The sequence below is a fragment of the Terrapene carolina genome, unplaced genomic scaffold (genome assembly GCF_002925995.2).
Source record: "Terrapene carolina triunguis isolate 2854851 unplaced genomic scaffold, T_m_triunguis-2.0 Scaffold66, whole genome shotgun sequence".
Classification (NCBI taxonomy): Eukaryota; Metazoa; Chordata; order Testudines; family Emydidae; genus Terrapene; species Terrapene triunguis.
In genome coordinates, this window is record NW_020664417.1 from 21,179,960 (window position 1) to 21,205,769 (window position 25,810).

The window sequence follows — 25,810 nt, forward strand, 5'->3', positions numbered from 1 at the left end:
GGATTTGCCCATGCAGTGTCACTTGCGGGAGCTAGACCTTGGTTTTTGTTTTGTTTGTGTCTTTCACACAGCAACAGGATTAAGATAAAATCACAAAAATTGCTAAGTGGACTTCATGTATGTACATGAAGCTCCTTTTAACTGACTTGATGTAACTCATAACCAGATTTCAAGGTGACAACGGTCCCTTTAAGTTTTATTTTCAACACTGCTGAAAATACTTACATAATTTTAGAACAAAAACTGTTACAGTGGTCACCTATTAGCAATTTCAAATATTGCCTTAATTTGGTATTCCCTACAGTTAGTGTAGAGAACATCTAGGAAATACTGAGTAGGTGCAGAAGGGAGCATGGGGCCCTTAAATAACCACACTTAACTTCTACTGTAATACTATATAGCTTACAAATATTTTTCTAATACAATTACATTTTTATAAAAACATGCTGACATCATTCCTTTAGTTGGGAATAAACAGGCCATCAAAGCGCTGTGCCTCTGGGGCTTTCCCGATATAACTGCATTCAGAAAAACTATTATTATTAGCTTTATAAAATGGAAATCAATATCAATGTGGATCTATAGCTTTCTACTTTAATGTTGCTCATGGGATAGCCTCTTTTGGGGGTGGGGGGTCCTCAGGAGTCATACAATTGTATTCTTAACCAGTTTAATACACTGCAGACAATAAGTGCAGGATACTCCAAAAGAAGAACTAGCAGATAATTACTGTTCTGTACTCTGGATCTGGATAAGACCTAAGACACTTACAGTGGATCAGCTAAAAGAGGTAGGCTGGGGATTCTAAATGTAGAAAAAATAAATACTCCAGTCAGTGGGTCACTGATGGGGCCTCAAGGAGATCCACTTCACTCAGTGAAACTGTACCTAGAGCTAGTAAAAACAACAGATGTTCTCAAAAGCTGCTTAGAATGCTTCATTTAAGAGCTGGGGCATATATAAACAGTAGCCTTAGACTTTGAGAGTAAAAATAAGTACAGTAGTGACCTCCTAAGGAAGGAATGGTTGTTGGAACTATACCCCTGATTAGGATAGCTACCAAACGGATTAAAGTTAATACTGTATTAAACAAATACAAAACTTGCTAGAACTTAAAGAAATGGCAAGGGCTTTCTCTATGGGAAGAACCTGAGAAGAGGGGAGAGTATAGAAAGAATCTGTAGGCACAGTTTGCACTTAGATTTTTGAGACAATTTGCTGACACTTTTTTCCATATATACTAATTATTTTGGTACCCATCTTGAGCAGTATTCCTGTGTCCGTGAAGAAAACAGTAAGTTGCTCAAAGGCATCCTTTTTCTGCTACCAGAAAACATTGCATACTTGTAGTGAGGATGACAACAGTCCTGGGATTTCTATGACTGATCCAAAGTCACTGCAAAATGTCATGTTTATGAAAATAATCAAAGTGCAAATGAATGAATTTTCACAATGTACAGTATTTATTTACACTGTAGTGGAGGGCTAAGTGTGTGTTTGCCCAACATTCTGCAACATCATCTAGCGTTTGGACTCAGTCGTGGAAGACTCTCTCTCTGCTACACGCATGTAGTGTTAAGGTTATTAGGGTAACCTTGTTAGCCCAGTATGCCCACAGATTAGAAACTTCAATATGTTATATAGTAGCCCTTTCTAGTTGAAGCAAAGTGGTATTAACAAGCTCTGAGGAACCTTATTTAGCTTGTGCTGGAGTGGGTATGCTGCAATATAGTGCATGGAGAGGGGTGTAGGGCCTGATTTCAGCATCCATGGAAGTCATTAGAAAGACACCCACTGACTTCCTTGGTAATTGGATGGGGGCTTAAATATGAAGGCACTTTAAGAGTCATTTGGGGAAGGAGAAGTTATCAACTATAATGTGTTGGCTTGGTTCTTTTTAACTTTTATTTTGAATTCCTTATGTTTTGTTTCCATAGATTTTCATTTGGGTTGTGTTGGTCTAGCTGTACTCCCATTGTAATATCTTAAAAAAATGATAGACCTTTGCAAGACAATAAATATTTTTATTTATTTAAATAGCTTGCATGCTTCAAAATAGTTGGCAGTTTATTTTTTGTTTTCCCAAAAATACTAAAAACCCTAGCTTACCTTTGTAGACTACATTTAAAAAAAAAAAAGTAAAAAACTAAAATTGACAAACTCGTAAGGGAAGCTGCCTACAATATTTTATTTCTCAAAAGCATTTGAAAACTACATCCACATATTTTTCTTTGCCACTCTAATTGGGAAAAAAAAGAAGCTTAAAACTCTTTTCTATAGAGAATAAAATATTTAGGTAGACAATTTTATTTATCAAAATGCATTGATTTGGAACAGTCAAGCTATAAAACCTTGAAAATCTAGTGTTTATTCTGGCTACTCAGATTTAAACTACACTAAACTGCCCAAATCTTGGGATTTCTGAAAAAGCAAACTTAAGCCCACAGTCTTCTAAAAGGACCCAAAAACTTTCTGTGGGTATGTTGTAGTGGAAAGCAACATGTAGGGAAATGACAACAAAATCAAGCACTTTTAAAAAGCCATAGCATGGTTTTCAGATTGATATTCTAGTATGATCTCTTTTGGTTCACAAATATTATATACAAAGTCAACATTCTGAAACTAAATTATTGGAAGTGTCCAAAATAAACCCCAAACAAAGCAAGAAAAATGACAGGTCAGTTGGCTCTCAGTTCAGAAATGTGGCTTTGATTGGTTGTCAAGGCCATTGATATATTTGGTTGGTTTGGACCCTGAATTTGGAGTAGTTTATTTTTTAAAGCTGTGTTTAAACTGACTATTTTTTTTCCCCTTTTATCATTTCTCTCTCCTTCAGGTGGATAGTGAAGATAAACCGTCCGGTCCCAGTTTTGTTGCTAGTCAGTTTCCTTTTGTGCTGCTTCTTCACTAGCACAATAACATTGTTGATTGTATTTATAATTCTGCAGGTGAAAGCTAACTTTTTTTTTTTTTTTTAATAAACCTTTTCATTCAAATCAACAGTTTTCAATTCCATTCATATTTTAATATCCAGATATAGGGCCGAACACACTCTCTCGAGTGCTACTGTTCAGATGTGAGCAGTGACAAAAAATGATGACTTTACCAGCATTTTTATGTATTCCAGTGCCATGTTCTGTTCTTTATTTTAGCCTTAGGTAGACAATGTTCATGTCTCCAATTCTTGCCAGAGATGAGAATTCTCTAATTTCTATCTGTAAGGTTTTTGCTCACTGTGTATTGAGTACAGAAGGTGATGGTGTTTTTTTTTTTTCTTCTTATTTCCGGATTTACTGATTCTCAGTCTGTAAGTGTTTTATCAATGCACTGAAGATAGTGTAGATGTCTGATAAAATCTGGCATATAGTTCAGGTGTGATGGAGATTAAGCATGATGAAGCCTGGTGAACTGGTGAATTTTAACCTAAAAATTAACTAGAGTGCGAAAAGTGGTTGCTCCCCTTTTCCCCCCCCCATAACTCTTTTTTTTTTTTTTAAGTTTAAATTATTTAGAAGCCTCAAAATGTTAGGTGTAGAAAAATGTGTATCTGAAACTGACGCCATTGGGTGAAAAATATGCGTAGTGAACTATGACATCACTGCAGCATACACACAAACTCAGGAGATTGTCAGTAACAGTTATTGCCTCAAGTAGAATTTGGGGAAAGTAGAATAAATACAATCATTGAGAAGACAGGATCAGCCAAAGAATGGGCAAATGTAGGTGTCACATTGTTCCTCATGAAATGTAAATTGTTTTAAAATTACATAGAATTTGAATGTTTTTAAGTCTGAAGGGCCTTGTATGACAGGAGTAACTCTGTTTTCCATTTGCTCTTCAGTGGGTGTATCTTTATAAAAAAAAAAAAAAATTGGATATTGCTGAATAGAAGATAGTGGAAGACAGGAACAAACCTTACTGATCTCACTATTGGAATGTGTGCTGTTTTTGTGTGTTCAGAGTATAGAACAATAAATAAACTACTTATTTTCTAGCATTTTTTTTTCACTTCTATTCACATAATGATGTTCACAACATGACACATCCTAGTTCACTGCCTCACAGAAACATCTGAAAAGAACTTTCTTTTCATATTGGAGTGGAGAGAAATTTTCTAAAATTTTCTCTTTTTGTATACATCAACTGTTAGCTAGCTCTTTAGGTTTATTATCTTCAGATATTGATGGTTAATTAATTCTCCAGAGCAAGGATCATCATTCTTAAGTGTATGGAAAGCATCTAGTACATGGTTGGCACTAGTGGTTTAAAAAAAAAAAAAAAAAAGTAATTGGAGCCTGGTACCAGATCTAAACGTCTCTGAACTTCAGACAGATGTTTAGATTCAGATATTGAATGTGCTCACAGCAACTGTATGTGATGGGTTCTTTATCCAGCTAGCTGTAAGGAGGCATTGTGACTCTATAGGGGGCTTCCTCTGCAATTGGTGGCAGAGAGGGAGGATGGAGAAAATTTACCTGGACAGAGCAGGAAGTAGCTGAACCAGGTGTGGGTGGGTGGAGGGGAGGGCACTGACCTTCTACGTGACTGAAGATGAGGGGGGACATACTGCGGACAGCTCTGGAGAAGCCCTCTCTTGCTGCAGTCGGGCTAGCAATTCCCACCCTTGGAATCAGAGTAGGGCTGGCTGTCTTCATGACGCGCTATGGGCATTACACTAGTCGCCTTTATACTGGGGGAGGGATTTTTCCCTTGGTGCCAGATTGGCTGAGGCAGAATGGGGATTTTTGCCTTTCCACAGCACATCAAGAACACTTGGGGGAGTCAGGAAGGTTAGGTTAAAACATTGTAACTTAATTTAAAAAAGGTGCAGATTTCCAGTGCAGGCACTTGTTATAGATAGGATACAGTTATCAGAGAACATGGATTGGAGGGAGATTTAGAGGAAACCATCCCTGAAGGAAAGGGGGTTCTGGGCTCCTAACATCTAGTATAGCAGGGAGCCAACCCCCTTCCTTTTATAGCCCTCTTAACCCTCAAACAAAGGGAGGATGATGGGGTCCCAGTAAAGAGCTAGCTGTGACTAGCTTGGGAAGGGGATGGTCTGACGGCATCCCTCCCAGATAAGTGAAGAGGGTTAAGGAAAGAGTGATGACAGGCACTGTATGATTTATTGCTAGGTATTCCCAGATGTGTTAAGTGAATAAACTTGCAGCCTAATTAAACCCCATCCATTGCCTCCTGTCTATCTTCCGGTGTAGCCGGACAATAACCCTTGCCCTTTAGGCTGACCAGCAGCCATGGTCCAAACAATCCTGAACTTTGGGTTGTGAGGTTTGGCTCTGGTTCCAGACTTTGACTTTTGAGCTCATTTCTAATTCACTATGCTTTCTGTTGGTAATAAGCTGGTAGTTAGTTGTGTTTTCCTATTACATGTATATAGAATAGGGTGACCAGATAGCAAGTGTGAAAAATCGGGACAGAGGGCGGGGGGAATAGGCGCCTATGTAAGAAACCCCCCCAAATATCAGGACTGTCCCTATTAAATCGGGACATCTGGTCACCCTAATATAGAAGGAGATGGCAAGCATTTGTGATGATCATATCTGGAGCTTTAAGATTGTGTTTTATTTCCACTAAGCTTTTTTTCTTATCTATATAACATGCATTCATACATTTTTGTTAAAATACTTTTTTTTTAACCATGTATCAAGAGTGAATGTGTTGGTATCTACTATGCTGGTTAATGAAAGCTATCTTTTTAATCTTATTCAAAAAGACCATTTACATTTTTTGCAGTGAACAGATCAGAAGAACTTTTTTTGTTTTGTTTTGTTACTCTGTAGTCCAGAAAGTGTGTTGTATGAGAAGTTATAACTCAAAGCTGCACTGAACTAATATTCTGTACAAATAAAACTGATTGCATTACAGTGCCCTGGAAACAATAATGTTTGAACCAATACTTCATATCAATTTATTGGAACAGTAATCTTTTTTGTGCTTATCCTTGCTTCCCTCTGTGTTTTTGTATTAACAATTACATAGAGTAACTACTAACTCTGGACTGTTAGCATCTAAAACTTGTTGCTGTTGTGTCCAGAGTTAACTTCTTTTCATTGGAGAAGGCCAGAATCCCAAAGCATATTCTGTAGTATGCATTGAACAGCTTAAGAACACTTCTTTGTATTGGAAGTTAAAATTCGAGCTGCTTGCATTGTTGTCATTTCCACGCAGGGGAATAAATCTGTAAGGGAAGACTCACCCACAGGAGGAGGAGGAGGATCAGTTGGATGGGCCCTAAAATTGCTATTTATAAATTTTTATCTTAAAAACGAGTTATTTTTAAGACCATATTTGATCATCTATTCTTGCCTAACCCTCACTTTGTGAAAGACAAAAATCAGTGGATCCACATCTCAGGAAGAATTCATTACTGGGACAATAATTCCTTTGTAAGGCTATGACTGGATATCCGGCTATGACTTGGTCATACACAACAGCATACCACACACGTGTATTACGTAGACCACAAATACTTAAGTTATATTATTGAGTTATCTAAGTCAAATGACAAGCACTATATTTGTGTTTATGAGTAAATTGAGGTGAAAGCATCATGATGAGCAAAACAAGGAAGGTGATGCGTTCAGAAAACACCTGCTGAATACTCTTAGATTAGCCATCCAAGATTGAAATGCATGGATGGATTTTAGAGCAGAAAGCTGCAACTTTATCATCTTTAATGAACGGGACTAACTCTGATCCCCAAAATATCAGGTATGTACTTGTGTCTGATGCTATATTATTTGGCTTCCTTGCCAAATAATCAATATTCAGGGTTGGCCCCTTTCAGCTTAACCCCTAGGATTCAACCCACATCTGAACCCTTTTGCCCTCCCCATGAATGGGGAAAGGAGGATATACGTGAAGAGTACTTCAGTCTGCAAAGATGTAAGGTCTCCACTTTTCCCTATGGCCTAATAGCTCAACCAGACATTTCCTTGGTTTCTTACTATGAGAGCTGGTCCCTTTGAACATCTCACCTGTATTAGCTGCAAGTTGTGACAAAATTGTATTTTTACATGTTTAAAAAAATCAACCCTGAATTTTGTTCCAGGGTACACCGCAAGCAAATGAAAGTCCCTGGCAGCAAATACCCAAACTACTGTTAATATTATGGTAATAAAAATGTAACGCACAGTGTAATTTAAAAAATGATGTATTCCTGGCAATTTCATCAAATGACATCTTTAATTAAAGATAAATCTTTAATTCCTGGAGACTTCAGGACAATCCTGGAGGGTTGGCAACAATAAGGGACAACATGGAGGAAAAAAATATATCCTGCATCCTTTGCACACCCAGCTCTCCCAATCAGGGGGAATTTGAGGGGCAGTCTTGAGTGCACAAGGACAACAGCTGTGACTTGTCATTCCGTATTCTTTATGAAAATATGCTTATGATATGAATGACATAACTGCAATACTTTATGCAAGATGGCTCATGTGAGATATCATTTAAAAAGGTTATGATTTACTGAATGTGATTATCCAATGTGTATGCCTGTATCATTTCTGTATCTGAAGTTAGGAATATTGACTATGTATCTGTATTTCAACTGTGCTACTTTGGGTGATGCCCACTGCTAACACTTCAAGTACAACAATGGAAAAACCAGACAAGGCGGATGGCCCATCAGCAAGGACAATAGACTGTGGAAAAACTTGGCCTTCCTGTGGACCCTCCATACAGCAAATGACTCATGGTTGCTGTGATCTTACAGGTGGTCTTGTCACCTGATACTAAAACATTACCTGGGAGGACTTGTAACTTTCACTGTAAGGGAAGGGAGGGGGTCAAACTAGGAAACAAAGGACTCCTGCCTTATGCAAATCCTATTTAAGACTGGGGAGTCAGGTAATCAGTTCTCCCTGCTACCTCACCCAAGATGACTGCTGGAAACAACTAAGACTGAACAGGGGGAAAGAACTCTGCCCAGGCTGCAAGGGTGTCTGGCCTGGCAAGAAGATTATTAAAACCATATTTAGGGTGAGAACTTGCATGTAACTGGTTTCTTTAGTGTATTAAGCTTAGTTTGTGTCCTCTGTTTTATTTTCTTAGTAATCTTCCTTGTTCTGTCTGCTACCTCCTTAACTACTTAAAATAGACTTGTTAGAGTTAATAAATTTATTTCTGGTTTACAATATAACCCAGTTTATGTGATTTCTAACGGGGGGGCAAAAAGTTGTGTACACCCTCCTCCACATTGAGGGAAGATGCGAATTTAATAATATATCTTTGGGTCTGTACTCGAAGAGAGGTGGACATCTGAGTGCTGGAGCAAGTCCCTTAAGTGGAGTCTTCCCAGAGCTGATCTGCAGCTGAGTGTGGCCCTGCCTGTGCATGTGTTAGAGGATGTTTTAAGAGCCTGGCTCAGCAAGACAGGTTAAAGGGGGCTCATGCTGGCAGAACAGGTAGACTCAGTGGTATCTCAGTGCATCAGGTGGCTTCCCAGAGCTTTGGCACAGCAACACCGATATCAGTATTTAAAGTATTACTTAACACCACAAAATCACCTTGGCTCCTGAACCTCCTGATAGATTTAAAAAAATTAATTGTAGCTTAATTTTTATTTCTTTATAGGAATCTGAATATCCATTTTCTTGTACTCATTTGAATTTAGCAGATCAAATTGAAAGCCATAAAAATTAAACTTCAAAAAACCTCCCAGTTAATTGTAAAAATGTTACATTAACTACCTTTAAATGACAAAGGGTCTCCGTGGGTTTCCACCTCTTTTTCTTTTGTTGCTGGTCTCATAGCTTATTCTCCTTTCTGTGCTGACCTGAACCAACCATTTCAAGGTTGTATAACTGTATGGAGTCACCACCTTTGCTTGGAAAACCACTGTTTGTGTATTGTCTCCAGGGAGCAGCGTACATTTGTAAGCTCCAGGTACTTAGTATGGCAGCAGATTGTAGTGATGTTATATGTGCCACCTAAAGGAACTTTGAAAGGAAATCAAGTCAGCCAAGTTCATGCATACATTCTTTAGAACACAGGGGGAAAGCTGATGTATTTTTTTTTTTTAAGTACCTTGTTCTTGCTAAGGGCATAGGGATGATTGTATGCCTTCCCTCCCGCATCCTACTGTGTGTTATGTCACAATGGTGTAGTTTAAGTTTGTCTTTTTGGGGAGGGAGATCTTAAATTTATATGACTCCACTGAACTGTATGATTCATCTTTCTGTATTTACACATGCTTCAGCTTTTAATTTTCTTTTAGTGTAAATAACTTATTCTTAGACTAGCCACTCCTGTACTGTAGTAAGATGAAATGTAGCTGTGCAAAGTCAAACACTATTTCTTGTTCTGCCTTGGGCTCTGCATTTACAGCACTTTCGGAAAGAATGTGCTATGCAGTGAATTCCCCCCCTCTCCCCCATGTGCTGCTGTGACTGAAAGTACCTATAGGGAAGGACAAACACAATGTCTTGGGAACATAATGTTTTCTGTGACTTTTTTTTTTTTATGGCAAATTAGATTATGATCATGAGCTACATTTTAATTCTCCTCTTCTTCTACAGTCTGCACTTGTTTCTAGGTTTTGGCGTAATTGTCTGTTTCCTTTATGTAACACAAGCTACTGGAAAACATGGTGTTAACTTTTATTGGAGCTTTTAAAACTAATGACTAAAGAGAGGTGATTAATATTGCCCACTACTCAAAAATAACCAGAGTTTAATTCTTTCCAGAGTATGATGATAAATTGGAGGGTTTATCCCAGATGATCAGTATTGCTTTAAAATGTGAAAAATTGCAGGCTTTCCTTATAGAGCTGCAATTGGTGTAATTTCTAAACAGCTGCAGGTGTGTTCATATATAATAAGCATTGTATAGCTTGGCATATGCAGACAGATCAGGATTGTTCACAGGAGGATTGGTGGATTGACCTGTCCAGAAATTCCTTTAATGTTTGGAGAATTTGAGAACTAGATATGCATAGGGTCAGACTTAGAAATCTGTGTATTTTATTAGGGTTTGTTTTTCTTAATGCTACTCACAGCTATAGTGAGAAATAGTTTGTCCAGTATACATCCTCCCATTTCCACCCATGAGTGTTTGTGGTCTGGAGCAAGCTCAAAAATGCTTGCAAAATATATATAATATAAAATCATCTGTTTTAAATTTGAAAGAAATACTGCAATGTGAAATGCTCTGTGTTTTGGCATGTATTCCTATTACAGTGTAGCTCTCTGTTCTGCTCATGAAATCCTTCTGCATTGTCATACTGTATTAGGAACTTCCTGGGCTCATTGCCAGGCTTTTCCTGATTATCAGACAGCAAGCAACAAAGATTCAGCATTTGTTTAATTTCTTACTCATTTTAGATTCCCTGCAGAACAGCAGGAGTTGTCTCCTCCCTTCCCCTGCTGTTCCTCATCATGGGTATTAATGGAAGGAGGTTCATTTTCTGATGATGACTGTAATAATCTGACACAACCATTGATTAAATAGTCACTCTTGAGGCTTGCCTGGATGCATTATTCTCAATATACTCTTTGTTCCAGTATTCATCTTTTCTTTGCTTTTTTAAAAAATTTTTTACTTGAGAATGAGACAATAGGCTGCATTCATCCAAAGAAGTCAATGATTACTGATTTTTTTTTTTTACTTTTAAAATATCTATTTAAGAAATAACTTTTTTCAAAATTAAATAACTGCTGAAAATTCTATAGCAATGTCCATGAAAGTCCCTTTTGACCATGAAAATTTACAAGACTCCTTAAGACTGTTCCCTCAGTAAGTCTCACTCACCTTTACCACGATGATCACAAGATGTAAGTCGATTATATATTTTGTGTGTGCACGCATGCATGTTTTCATTTAAAAAACACAAACTCTTGTTCTATCAGGAAGATCATGGGGGTGAACTGAGTAACTGTGTTGTTTCTGAATCTCCTGTCACTTTCCGCTTCAGGACCTGGAACCAGAGAAGTGGACCACTGACCTGATCCAGTAGGTTGATTTGATAGAAGATTTTTCTACCATAATGTTGTCATGACCAAATTAGATATGTATAATATAAAATCTTCCTTTCTGTGCTCCATCCTTTCCCTGCCAGTGAGACAGCAAGAGGCATTTTCTAAAAGTTAGGTTTTTTAACATAGTGTGAAATATTAAGCTATGATGACTTATCAAAATTGCAACAGTGGTGCACATTTATCCAACATCTTCTTGAGCCAGCTCTGAGAAGACCATTATTTTTTTTAGACCAGCATCCTGATTTGATATCATGTAACTATAACAGGATGCTCCATAGAAAAGCATCCTCATGTCCACAATCTGAGAGAAGATAGCTTTAATCTAGGCCAGGAGGTTTCTCCACCTGTTTAGTGACTTTCTCCAAAATTTGAGAGGGGATACAAAGGAAATCTTAAATGTTAAGGGGCAGTTAAGAATTACCTTAATGAGAACTTGGCCAGATCAGCTATGTGATCATCATTAGTTTATCCCTTTAAGGGCCCACAAGAAAGGATAAACAACCTTTGCATAATAGATTAAAATTATATACATTTCTGAAGTTCTGGTAGCTGTAGCTGAGTCAAAAAGGTACCCCTGAGATTATCTAAACCTATTTCATAGGGGCCTGACCAATTAAATGGCCAGAAAGAGAAACAATATTTTTTTTCTGGAAACATGTAAAGCCACCAGTAATTTGTATCCTTTTTGCTCACCATTGTCATGATGTGGTTACCCATTTTTGAAGGAAATTCTTTGTGACAGTTTCTTATTAGCAGTTTGATATTATGCTTAATCTGGGCCAGCGTAGAAGGATGTTAGGGGAAGAGACTATTATTGGTTAATTTGATTTCCCCATTTCCTGAAATACCAACCTAGACAATATCCTTCTCTCTCCCGCCCCCACCCCACCCCCCTCTGAGGTAGAAATTCTAACCTAATTGTGAGAGCTAGTCTGTTAATTTTGTTGCTTGAGAAGTATCCAGAGGAGCTGAAAGAAGACAGCAAATCCTTCCTATTGGGCTTGAGCATTCTTTCCTTTGTGTATGTGTTCCTACTGACTTCACTGGAACTACTCACATACTTAAAGTTTAAATGCTTAAGTGCTTCGCTGGATTGGGACTATAAAACAGTGATGTTTAATGCCCGGGGGGAGGGATAGCTCAGTGGTTTGAGCATTGGCCTGCTAAACCCAGGGTTATGAGTTCAATCCTTGAGGAAGCCATTTAGGGATCTGGGGCAAAATCAGTACTTGGTCCTGCTAGTGAAGGCAGGGGGCTGGACTCAATGACCTTTCAAGGTCCCTTCCAGTTCTAGGAGATAGGATATCTCCATTAATTAATTAATGTTGCAAAAGTTTTTGATTGTTCCTTTCTCCTACTGCTGCTGGATCAAATAATCCCATTAATCCTAGGCTTTTACAAGGATTTTGAAAACCATTGATACAATATTGCCCCCCCCCCTTTTTTTTTTTTTTTTTTTTTATTTTTTTGCACACAAGTATTCTAAGAAACAGACAATAAGGACACTTGGATTCAAATTCTTCTCTAAATCTAGAGTAACTCCACAGATTTTAGTGGAATTACTTTGGATTTACAGTGGTGAGCAGAGAATTTGTCCCCGATCTATAGACATCAGGCTACAGATTTTGTCCACCCCAGAACAGAACATTGATACTTTCATGTATTTTTCCCATTTTCTTCCTGAAAACTGATCTTGTTTCTGTAACTACAGTCTATCACCATATTATGTAAAATTTGTATTTATACTCTGTCAAGATTCCTTTCCCACGCTGACCTTTAGAGTACAGATATGGGGACCTGCATGTGAACCCCTAAACTGAATTACCAGCGTAGATCTGGTTTTGCTGCCACCACTCCCTTCCCTGGGTAGCCTTGAGAGACTTCTCCACAATTTCCTGGTGAACACCGATCCAAACCCTGGGATCTTAAAACAAGGAGAAATTAACCGTTCCCCCTCCTTTCCCACCACCAATTCCTGGTGAGTCCAGATCCAACCCCCTTGGATCTTAAAACAAGGAAAAATCAATCAGGTTCTTAAAAAGAAGGCTTTTATTAAAGAAAGAAAGGTAAAAATCATCTCTGTAAAATCAGGATGGAAAATAACTTTACAGGGTAATCAGATTCACAGAGCCCAGAGGAATCCCCTCTAGCCTTAAGTTCAAAGTTACAGCAAACAGAGGTAAACCCTCTAGCAAAAGGAACATTTACAAGTTGAGAAAACAAAGATAAACCTAACACGCCTTGCCTGGCTGTTACTTACAAGTTTGAAATATGAGAGACTTGTTCAGAAGATTTGGAGAGCATGGATTGATGTTTGGTCCCTCTTAGTCCCAAGAGCGAATAACCCCCAAAACAAAGAGCACAAACAAAAGTCTTCCCCTCACCAAGATTTGAAAGTATCTTGTCCCCTTATTGGTCCTTTGGGTCAAGTGTCAGCCAGGTTACCTGAGCTTCTTAACCCTTTACAGGTAAAAGGATTTTGGAGTCTCTGGCCAGGAGGGATTTTATAGTATTGTACACAGGAGGGCTGTTACCCTTCCTTTTATAGTTATGACATACTCCAACATCAGTGATTGAAGGGACATCAAACCTAATCTTAACATTTTAAAGAAAATAACAGAAAAATAAAGTATTCTATATCCCTTTGCTTAATAACGTTAAAAAGATGACCCTAACTGCAAGGGCAGAAAGTTCATCACTGACTTTCCCAGATAGCAGGTGTTATTTATTTAATCCATCTACAATCAACAGGGATGGCCTTTAATGCAGGGGTGGGCAAACCAAGGCCCGGGGCCCTTCAGACATTTTAATCTGGCCCTCGAGCGCCCACCAGGGAGCAGGGTCTGAGGCTTGTCCAGCTCCGGCATTCCAGTTGGGGAGCGGGGTCGGGGGCTTGCCCCGCTCCTTGCGAACCATGGCTCTGTGCGACTCCCGGAAGCAGTGGCACGACTCCCCTCCGGCTCCTAAACGTAGGGGCAGCCAAGGGGCTCGGCATGCTGCCCCCGCTCCAAGTGCTGCCCCTGCAGCTCCCATTGGTGGGAACCATGGCCAATGGGAGCTGCAGGGGCGGTGTCTGCGGGTGGGGCAGCGTGCGGAGCTGCCTGGTTGCGCCTCCGTGTAGAAGTTGGAGGAAGGACATGCCGCTGCTTCTGGGAGCTGCTTCAGGTAAGTGCCACCCAGAGCCTGCACCCCTGACCCCCTCCCGTGCCCCAACCCCCTGCCCCAGCCCATATCCCCCTCCTTCTCTCCAAACTCCTTGATCCGACTCCTTGAGCACCCGCCCGCACCCCCAGCCAGAGCCCTCACCACCACCCCCGCACCCCAACTACCTGCCCCAGCCCGGAGCCCCCTCCCGCACACTGAACTCCTCATTTCTGGACCCACCATAGAGCCCACACCACCCAGTCGGAGCCCTCACCCCCTCCTGCACCCCAACCCCCAATTTCGTGAGCGTTCATGGCCCACCATACAATTTCCATACCCAGATGTGGCCCTTGGGCCAAAAAGTTTGCCCACCCCTGCTTTAATGCCGGTGAAATACTTAGCTACAGGTTCCCCAATTTTTAGGGGGTCCCCAAACTAGATGGTGGCAATTGTGGGCATTGCTGCCCCGTCGGCTACCAGTGTCGTGTTTGGGCTTTTACAGGCTCCCTCCCAACCAGCCACTTGAAGCAGCTGGTGGCCAGAAAAATCTAGTCCTGGTTTTCATACTGCATACATCTGTTTTGCTAACATTTCCCCAAATCCTCAGGCTGACCCTCTTTAATGGAGTGATCGTGTTAGTTGAAGTTGGTTACTTTTGGGAGAGGCAGAGTTTTGCAGTCCTACCCCAAAAATTCTATGGCTGATTGTGTCTTAGTCAAATGTCTGTTCTCTGTAGCATCAAAAAAACTAGTTACTCAAGATGAGTTTGCAGGTGACTGCATAGATATTACTCCTCTTGCCCTTCTTTTGCAGGCTTCCAGACTTGTCTGCCTGTTACACACTCTTTTTTTACCTACTAGTAAATGCAATGGTTTTACTTTAATATTATGGAACACTTTAACCCTGTATGGTCTACAGAATCTACTAAATGAATGAATTGTTAATGAAAAAGAAATGTTAGCAACTTCATAGCCCTCTTCAGATAGGGATAGGGCAAATGTTCAGCCACTTCCTGGTATACCCTGGCTATCAATTTGGCTGGTCTCTCATTACTTACTGAATCAAATTTCTGGATAATATTTCTTTAGTAATTGTAGACCTGTTGGTTGCTTTTAAGCTGATACTGAATCTCCTTTGTTGTGGTCTCAGTTTCAGCCGTTAGAGTCTGGAGGCTTAGTGTTTAAGAACAATAATTAAACACACACACGTCCCCTTTTCCAGGTCAGCTCGATTTATGAAAGTAGAGGCAACTGAATAAAGCTTCGAGGATGAGCAAAGCTGTCATGTGTGAGGGAGTCCATTGCTCAGCAGGAAACAGTTGAAATGTCCTTTTCACCTACTTTTTAATGCTAGAGGCTGCCCAGAGGAAATTTTTCCTTTTTGAAGGACAGGTCTGTCCCATTGGTGGTAGTTCTGTAATAGAAAACAGGAGGTTGACCTATTTCTGTAGGAGTGCTTATCTGGCATTTTGCTCTTTCAGGGATCAGGAAAACCTTTGAACTGTAAACCTGACAGCTACAGTCATGAATTTTAATGTGACTGTTGGCATTGTGGTGGGCAGGAGATGGCAATGCACTAGTTTACATGAAAAAAGAAACCAAGGATGATGATTAATGATATAACGTATCCAGATAAATAGACAAAGAATTGTTGTGTTTCTCAAAAACGAAGGGCGATGTAAGGAGAAGGGTAATGAACAATGCAGCGGTGTAACTGCAATGCGTCTTGTTCAGAATGGAGTGGAATCGCCCAGCAGGATTGTAGACACCCATCATATTGGTGAGGGGGTGGAGGGAGGAGGATGGTCCAAATCAACACGCTGACCCTAACAGGTTATTGACATTTCTTTGCAGCAGTGCACGGAGAATGAACACTGCTTCACTGTGAGTGTTTCTGCTTCAACTGGTTGTCATTACTATTCAGTTTAAAAGACACACACACACAATTCCAGTTATTACTGGGTGTGCTATACACCCAGGCTTCCTTTCTTTTTTCCCCCTATGTCATATACTTCCGCTTTAGAATATTTATACCATATCCTGTTTTTTTTTTTAAGCTGACAGTGTTGAAACTTGTTGGTATTGTTAAAACCTGTGCAAACAGAATTTTGCTATATCCTTTCTAGCTTTGATGTTTCAATTCAGTTTGCAACTGAAGTAGAGGCTTTGTTTTCTTTTCCATAGAAGCTTTTTTCACAGTGAAGAGGAACTGCTATCCAGTGCTTGTCTCTAAACAGTGAAGTCCTGTTGCCCTTTATTTGAAGTGGGCCAGCCATGCTGAATTGAACCAAATTGTGTTTACAGATCTGAGAGACTGCACTTTAGAAGTGTGGCTCCAGAGCTGAAATGGACATAGTTTATCCACTGAGTCCCCAGCTGCAGGATGTTTATATGGTCCTACAAGTTGCTTTAGAATGCATTCACTGGAATAAAATAGTTGATCTGTTTAAGTTTGAGTCAGAAATGAGATTGACTGTGGTGTCTTGTCCAAATAAAACACAAATGTATTTGAAAATTGAATTCTAAATCTTTAGTGTAGTTTAAAACCAATAAATAAAATGTTTCTAGTTGTCACAATTTCCAAGATTTATTTTTGCATGCTGCGCTTTAGTGTACAGCTACTTCTGGGGTTAATTCACTATTTCAATGCTTCTCATGCGATTTTCTCTTGTGTGAGCTGTTTGGCAGAAAATAAATAAGACTAAGATAAAAATTACCTTGACATTTACAATGCTATGGAGTGGGAGATAAAATAGTGTTACAGATTTAGATGTACAGATTTGCCAAAGGGAGGGGGGAGTGCTCATTTGGCTTCCCGCTTTGTTTGTTCAGTCATCGCTTTCTGCCTGTGATTTTTCCTTTCTTAAATCACTGAGTGTCACGTACAGAGCTACACTGGATATGTAAGTATGAGTCCATTGAGAAATTCTGGTAAAAACATAAGAGCAGCCATACTGAGACAGGCCAATGGTCCATCCTGATCAGTATCACGTCTTCCGACAGTGGCCAGTGCCAGGTGGTTCAAAGGGAATGAACAGAATAGGTAATCATCAAGTGATCCATCCCCTGTTGCCCATTCCCAGCTTCGGGCAAACAGAGGCTAGGGACACTTCAGAGCATGGTTTTAAATCACTGCCCATCCTGGCTAATAGCTATTGATGGACACTATGCTCCAGGAACTTATCTAGGTTTTTTTTTTTTTTTTTTTTTAACCCTGTTATAGTCTTCACATACAGTGTGTGTCATAAGTGGTCATAAGTGCATTCCCTAATGAAAAAAGTCCTATAGAAATTTTTGAAGCATCCTACAGAATATACAGAATTCTAATAGCACACTTCAAAAAACCTAGAGAGAAGTTAAATTCTTTAGAAATCATTTTTAGAAATTTCTACAAAACTTCATTACATTTCTATAGAACCTTACTGGTTAATTCCTATTAAATGCTATAGGATTTTCCCAGGAGAGAGAGAGGGACATTGAAGTAATATCCTGTGAGTAGTGATGTCACTGGATGTTTCTCTGCAGCTCTAAGTTAATCACAAAGAATAGTTATTCAGCTCCTATTTTACAGACTAAACATCATTTTCTTGATCTTCTGGAAGAAAAGGCCAAGTCCTTTTTGTGTCTCAGGTTCAGCTCTAACACTGTGATGTAGTTACAAATTATATTTTTCCCTTCCTGATGACACTGGGGGAAGGGATGTACACCTCTACCTCGATATAATGCTGTCCTTGGGAGCCAAAAAATCTTACCGTGTTATAGGCGGAACCGCATTATATTGAACTGGCTTTGATCCGCTGGAGTGTGCAGCCCCGCCCCCCCCCGGAGCGCTGCTTTACCGCGTTCTATCTGAATTCGTGTTATATCGGGTCACATTCTATCGAGGTAGAGGTGTACTTAAAGGCAGCAGGTTATATGTGCTGGCACTCTAGCTTGATGGTTGTCATACTGACTGAAGAAGCTTCCCTGTGGGCGGCGCAAAATTCCCTAGTTTGAATGTAAACGCTTGTCAGAAATATTTATTTTGGTTAGTTATTTAGGCAAATCCATTGTTTGCTTTCCTTTTTAAAATCTACACATTACAGCATGTTACATACATGTATTAAATGACTTGAGAGGCAATAGAGTCAGTGTGTCTGAGAGCTAGAGCAGGCAGTGGATATGGAGGAGACCTGTTGTTGTTTTTCCAATTCTGCCACTGCCTAACTGATGTTTTTTGCCCAGTTCCTTGACTTTGTGCTTTTGTTTCTCTATCTGTAAAATGATGATACAGAGTGGTGGATAAGTAATATAAGTTGTTATGCGAGTGCAAATTATTATTATTACCATTAATAGTGTTTCCAATTTCTATTTATTCTGCATAGCGCATATTACTAGTGTTAAAAGGGAATTTTCTGTATAGTGTTATCTCTTTCATGTCCTGAGAATTTTCAGAATTTCTAGCTCATACTGTAATTAGTTCATTCTCTCAGGTATCTGTTCAGCAAACAAGTCAGTTTTTGGTTAGTTGGTTCATGGAGCCTCTCGCAGGCTTGTTTGGTTTAGCTGTAGTTAAATTGTTAAATCTCTGGGTGCTGCTGTTGGGTCATGCTTTCCTCTAGACTGAAGATGACCATAGTTGTACCTTTCTTGTGGTCATCCGAAAGGTGCCCCCCACTTTGAAGTGATGAAATACTGATTCATTTTGAGCCTGCTCAGGGTAGGGATATAAATCTTGGTTAAAAAAGATAACCAGTTAAACGATTAAAATTATATTGTTTATCCATCTAACCATTAACCAAGGTAGCTCCAGCAGGCCTGGCACGGTGGGGGCTGGGGCGGAAGTTGCTCCGGCTGGGGCCCGCTCCGGGCAGCCGGCCCGCCTGATGCGGCCGAGATTGGGGTCCCTGCGGCCGGTGCGGGGCTGCTGGGTTAATGGTTAAGGGTAACCGGTTACATCCCTAGCTCAGGGACACCTGTGTTAAAATAAGTGAAAAGGCTCTCTGAAACAAATGAGTCTGCTTTTTTTGGTTTAAAAAAAAAAAAAAAAAAGCGTTGACTTTTACTCTAACAGGATTTCCAGCACTGGATATTTTTGCTTCTTCACACCACCATATTGACCTATTGTGGGCACCAGGCTGAAAAGTCCAGTCTATAGCACACAGCCTCTAATCCACTCTGCTTTGTGGGGCTGCACATTTTGAATAGAGGCAGTACAGTAGCACAGGTCTGGTGCCGTTGTCAGAGAGGCAGCACTAGACAGCTGTTTCCTCCTGGCATATTCTCCTCAGGGAAAATGGCAGAGGCAATGGCAGAACATGCACAGGCAGTTTCTAGGCTAGGCAAATTGATTATATTTAAGCACGTAGACAGGGTTTTAAAATGTATTACCCGTAGTTAAAATGTGAACATGACCCAACCAGCTAATGCATTAAAAGATGTTAAATGCTGTCTAAACTAGTATTTAAAACCTGTTATCTAACACATTTTAAACATTTATTTTCCTAAGCCTAGGCCTGACCTGTGAAGTAGACCATCCTTGAAACCTTTAAAGTGTATGTTTAAGTCCTTTTGATGCACATCTCAATATTATTGGTTATGATAATGAGCCCCTGTGCAGTTTTATGCATGACATAGAAAATACTTTATAAAAGCTCACTTCCGTAGACACAAAAAGACAGTTAATCTCTTTTAATAAAATGCGGGCTATCTGCTATTGTCACAATCATACAGCAGCTGGAGAAACTTTCTAAGACGACTTTCTACAAGGTCCCCAATGGAAATGTATATTCCAAATACTTGTATAGAGCCTGTGACAGGTTGGATCACAGAAACCTCCCTGGGAGCTGCCACCCGATGTGCCAAGACTACCCCTGTTCCTATTTTCCCTGCCAGCTCAGGACTCCAGCACCCTGTCTTGCTCAGCCAAACACTCCCGTCTGCTCCAACACAGACCCAGGGTCTGAATTACTTGCCCCAAAGCTGCAGGTTTACCTGAAAACAGCTCATACAAGTATGCTTGTCTTTAGCACTCAGATGCCCAACTCCCAATGGGGTCTAAACCCAAATAAATCCATTTTACCCTGTATAAAGCTTATGCAGGGTAAACTCATAAATTGTTCGCCCTCTATAACACTGATAGAGAGATATGCACAGTTGTTTGCACCCCCAGGTATTAATACATACTCTGAGTTAATTAATAAGTAAAAAGTTATTTTATTAAATACAGAAAGTAGGATTTAAGTGGTTCCAAGTAGTAACAGACAGAACAAAGTAAATCACCAAGCAAAATAAAATAAAATGCACAAATCTATGTCTAATCAAACTAAATACAGATAAGATCCTCACCAGTTCCAGAATGCTCCCTTTTACAGACTAATCTCCTTTTAGCCTGGGTCCAGCAATCACTCACACCCCCTGTAGTTACTGTCCTTTGTTCCAGTTTTCTTCAAGTATCCTGGGGGGTGGCGAGGCTCCTTCTTTAGCCAGCTGAAGACAAAATGGAGGGGTCTCCCAGGGGTTTAAATAGACATTCTCTTGTGGGTGGAGAACCTCTCCTCACCCTGTGTAGAATCCAGTCACAAAATGGAGATTCGGAATCACATGGGCAAGTCACATGCCCATGTATGACTCAGGACTTGCAGGTAGCAGCCATTACCCACATGCTACCTTGAACGTCCTCGGGTAGACTTCTTATGTGGATTGGAGTCTTCCAAGCTCTTTTGTCTGTTAAGTGCTTCCTGATTGAGCACTTAATTTGCACATTCCTTTCCCAAGAAGTGACCAAATGTTCTAACTAAGGCTACTTAGCAATCAAGCAATTATACAGCCAATGTTCATAACTTTGAACACACAAACGGTGCCTGCATACAGCTAGGATGAACATAACCCGTAGATCATAATCTTTACATAGATGTGTTACATGGCATATGTAGCAAAACCCTATTCCAGTTATATCATACATACATTTATGAGCAACCCCCCCCGCCCCCCCAAAAGCCTTACGAGGTACACTGTCACAGAGCCCTTGCATGTGAACTAGAAAACAGCCAGGCCAAGACTTTCAAAAGTGACTAGTGATTTGAAAACTCCAATTTTTGGCTGCCAATCTAAGATATCTTAAAAGGGGGCCTGATTTTCAGACAGTGTTGATTACTCTTTAGGTGTCTCAAGTTAAGCATCCAAAACGACTAATTACTTTTGAAAAAGCTAATCCTTTATAACAGGCTTAATGAAAGAATTGTTACTTAACCCATGGGAGTTTTCACAGTTTGCCAGCACATCACGCATTGCTATGACTTGCTTATGTGCAGCACTGTTGTTGCCATCTTTATTGCATTAAATGACTGCACACTGACTGATCTTCTGTTGTTATGAAATTTTTTTTGAATTGAACACTTGTTTTCAGCGACACCCAGGTTTGCATAACCGGCATTTGCTCCCATAGCCAGATTGTTATCCTAGTAACGGGTGTGCATTTAACCACTTTCACAGACCACATTTTGATGCTTAAATAACGTGAATAGCTGACATGCTTTTCATATTGGACTACCCACCAACACATTTCATTCAAAGGATTTTCTGCATAGTAGATGCTGAGGAAACTGGGGAAAAGTGTATCTTTTAATAAAATCTCTACGTTGATGAATCTCTTTCAAAACAGCAAAAGGTTGAGGTATAATTTTAAAAAAATGAAACAATATATTTGACTTTTGGACCTTGCGGCATTTAAAGTAAACACAAACCATTTATTTGACTTATCTTTCCCTCAATAGCTCTTCTTAGTCAAAATCACCTACTTAAACTCCTTTGTATTAGAAAAGTCAAAAATTTCTTCTGCAGGTGATGAGTTTATTTTAGTATTTTTTGGGGGGCGCTGTTTGGATATTATGGTGACAAGGCGATACAAATAACTAGGTAGACAGAAAAGAAATTAGCCCAATTTTCCAGGAAAACAGGAGCATTCCAGAATTTTTATTTTAAAATATTTAGCCTTTAACTCACTATTTGATTGTTTGACTGGATAAGTGATACGCCTTTCAATTCTTGCTAAATAAATGGTTTTTGTCTTTTCACACTTTTTAAATTTTGTAAACAAGGTAGGGTTATACCAGCCCCTTTGATGAGGGAAGAGGGGAAGTCGTTATTCCAGAGATGTGTCTCAGCCATATGCTAATACAACGGCTCTCAAACTGGGTCGGGACCCCCCAAAGTGGGTCATGACCACATTCTAATGGGGTTGCCAGGGCTGACTTAGAGTTGCTGGGGCCCGCAGCCCAAGAGCTTCAACCCTGGGCAGCTGGGCTAGTTTATAGGCCCCTTGCCTGGGGATGAAGCCCATGGGCTTTGGCATTGCCCCCTTCTGGGATGGTGGGGCGCAGGCTTCAGTCCCCGTTTCTGGGGTCATGTAGTAATTTTTGTTGTTAGAAGGGGGTTGCGGTGCAATGAAGTTTGAGAACCCCTGTGCTAATAAATAATTGAAGCTTGTTACTTTGAATCTGTCACTGTTGGATTATAATATTCGCTGGTGTAGCTGAATATCTACTATACTTGCGTTTCTGTATCCATGTTTGTAATTGTGACTTGATTGTGCACCTACCAGTGAATAAAAATAAACAGTGTATATTAAAAGCAAAATTGCTGCAGTGCTTCTTTCCCTTCTGTGACTTACGGTTGGAGGCCACATAGAAGAGGCAGGCATCTGCATCAGACTCTGGCTCAAGATCCATAGCTCTTTGACCAAACACACAGAGGTGAAATCTCTCTACCTAATTCCTGCATGACCCCGCCACCAGCAGTATAGCTGGTTTATGGTGCCATGCATGCTGCCACTGTTGCTGATAATTCCTAATCCATTCAGAGATGAGGGAATTAATACTGTTTTAACAAGCGTTAACCATGACAGCATTTTAAGGCCTCCTTCCCAGATAAGAAAATGGAGGGGAAGGCCTCCTTCCCAGATAAGGAAACGGGGGGGGGAGGGATAGCTCAGTGGTTTGAGCATTGGCCTGCTAAACCCAGGGTTGTGAGTTCAATCCTTGAGGGAGCCATTTGGGGATTTAGTTGGAGATTGATCCTGCTTTGAGCAGGGGGTTGGACTAGATGATCTCCTGAGGTCCCTTCTAACCCTAATAATCTATGATCCTATGTCCTATGATCCCCCAACCTCCAATTGTGGGTGAGGGGCAGCTTTTCCCCCCAGGCCTGAACTGAAAACTCTGAAGGTTTTTCTCGCAGCTGCCCTTTCACCCAGTGCCACTTCCATATTTTTCTATGAAGGAATGATTCCCCCCCAATGGGAAGGATTTATGTTAAAGATGGTGGTCTCTTAAAAACATATTTTGTTTCAAAAGTCTGGGCAAAGAAGCAACTTCTACCTTTTGGCATATGTATTTATTTAAAAAGATAAGAAAAGAGGAAAATCAGTCCAATCTTAATAAAACTACTTTCTGAAATATTCAGTCATTGTGATTCCAGGTGTCATTGCCTTTTCATTTAAACTAAAAGCATCAATATTAAGTATAGGTCAAATAGTCTCCAGTCAATGACACTAGACATTTATTGTTACGGTGATAAAGTAAAAATAAATAAGTTTTGTCATTTGGTGGAGGGAGTGTTGTACGAGTGAGCTTCGTAATAGAATCAAACACATGTTCTAGACTGCATGTTTTAGTGTATTGAGAATCTTAGTGTAAGAGCAACATACTGTTATCACTGTTTTAGCTGCCATGACAACTGCACAGCTTGTGAATGCCTTGTTTGAATGATCTTGCAGGCAGCTGAGTCATTGATATTCTGAGTGTCTTTCTACTGCAGGCACTAGAAACCCTTCCTGTACATCAGCCAATATTTACTATTATCACAGTGGCCAATATATGCAAACTTTATTGTTGGGCAGCTGGACCAGAAGGAAAAAGTCCATTCCTTAGTAACAGTAGTTTTTGAGCTCTTTATTACAGTACAAAATTATTTTAATCTTGCTAAGTGGTTACAGCTCTCCTAGCTGTTGCAGCATTTGTAATGTTAAAGAGGGACTTACTCTTCAGAGCTCTTCCCACTTTTCCTTTCTGTGTTTGCAAATGAACATTGCTTGGAGTTTCCTTCTGCGCTGTTTTTTTTTTTTTTGTTTGTTTTTTTAAAGAGAGCTTGTTCTCTGTCAAGCCATCCTCTCCTGATATTTGATTGGGTAATGAAGTCCTAATATTTGTATTCATAATACCATAGTCCTTTCCCTGCTAATAGATTGTGTTGCAATTAGTGCAAGGATTTTATGTCCTGACTTCAGGATCAGGGTGAAGCTAAGCTGTGAGGGGTATGGGGAGACACTTCTTAAACAGTGTTGCTTTAATAACAGCATAAGGAATACAGAAAAATACTGGCCATGTAAACTTCATTTTGTATGAATGTTTGCTCTTAAATCTGTTTCAAAGGCTTTCCCCCCACCACTGTAATACTTAAGGTTGCTCAGGATAGGCCTAACTCAACTCCCATTTAAGTCAGTGATTCCACTGATTTCAGTGGGAGCAGAGACAGATCAATGCTGAATGCATCTGAAAATCCGTCCCTATATTTTCACTTGTTTACTAGATCTGATTATTTACCTCTGACATTAGGACTCAGGATGTGAGTGAAAGGACAGGATTTAAAATGCACTGTAGCAAGTTCTAAAGTCCCAGTGACACACGTCTATATAATGATTATAAGATTCTCTAAAAAGAATACTCTCACGTGGAGTTGCTCCCCACTACAGACAATGGTTCAGATCCTTGCCCCATTGAAATCAACAGGAACTTTACTTTGACTCTGATAGAAACAGAATTAGACCAAAGGTGCCTGCATCTGCAGAAGAGCCTGTTGTCCTGTACCTACTTTGTCCACGTGTATTTCTTGCACTCAAAGTCCTTTTTCTTTCCCTCTGCTTCTCAGGATCTGAAAGGGTCACTGCCTGGATACATATTGCCATTTTCAATGCAATGGCCATAGCTGAAGATTTGGCAATATTTACTTTACAGGCGCACATACTATTACGTTTTTTGTACTCTGTTCCTCTATTATTGTACTCTACAGAATGTTTTGGTATACAGTTTATTTCATAGAACACCTTCCACACAAACAGTTTTTGTTTTTGTGTGGTATTTTTCATACTAAATTGCGTTGTTTATTCCTTGTTCAAGTTTCAGATAAATAGCTATTTGTTAAAGTGTTTAGTATGAATACTGCTGAGAAATCTTAACTCCCTCAATACCTATCTATAACACTTCGTTCTTATAGTGCTTTTCATCCATAGATATCACACCGCTGATATTGAATTTTTTTTTTTAAGTACAAAGCTTCACTCAGTCTAACTTGTATTTATGATTTGCATATTATTGTACTAGTGAATAGATTTTAGTAAAAAGGAAACAATTTTTAATTTGTTATAACTATTTGGTAAAAACATACTTTAATAATCTTTTATATTATTAAAATGCCACTCTGAAAACAAACAGAAATGTAGGAACACTTTTTGGTTATAATGGGAGTAATGTGAGTAATTTTGGAAGAAGGATTTTCCTGTGAATAATTAATTTGGAAATTTTAAATATAAATGTCAACTTTGACAGTTCAATAATGTCTTGTAGTCATTTCCGTCAAAGCCATAAATATTTACACCCAATTATAAATGATTATATGTATGCTAGTGTC

The 25,810-nt window shown here is 39.7% G+C and overlaps 1 protein-coding gene across 5 annotated transcripts in view; it reads left to right on the plus strand.

The window, feature by feature from the left end:
* The window catches only part of DCLK2 (doublecortin like kinase 2), a 136,092-nt gene that overhangs the window by 35,008 nt on the left and 75,274 nt on the right, over positions 1 to 25,810 (plus strand). The window lies entirely within an intron of this gene.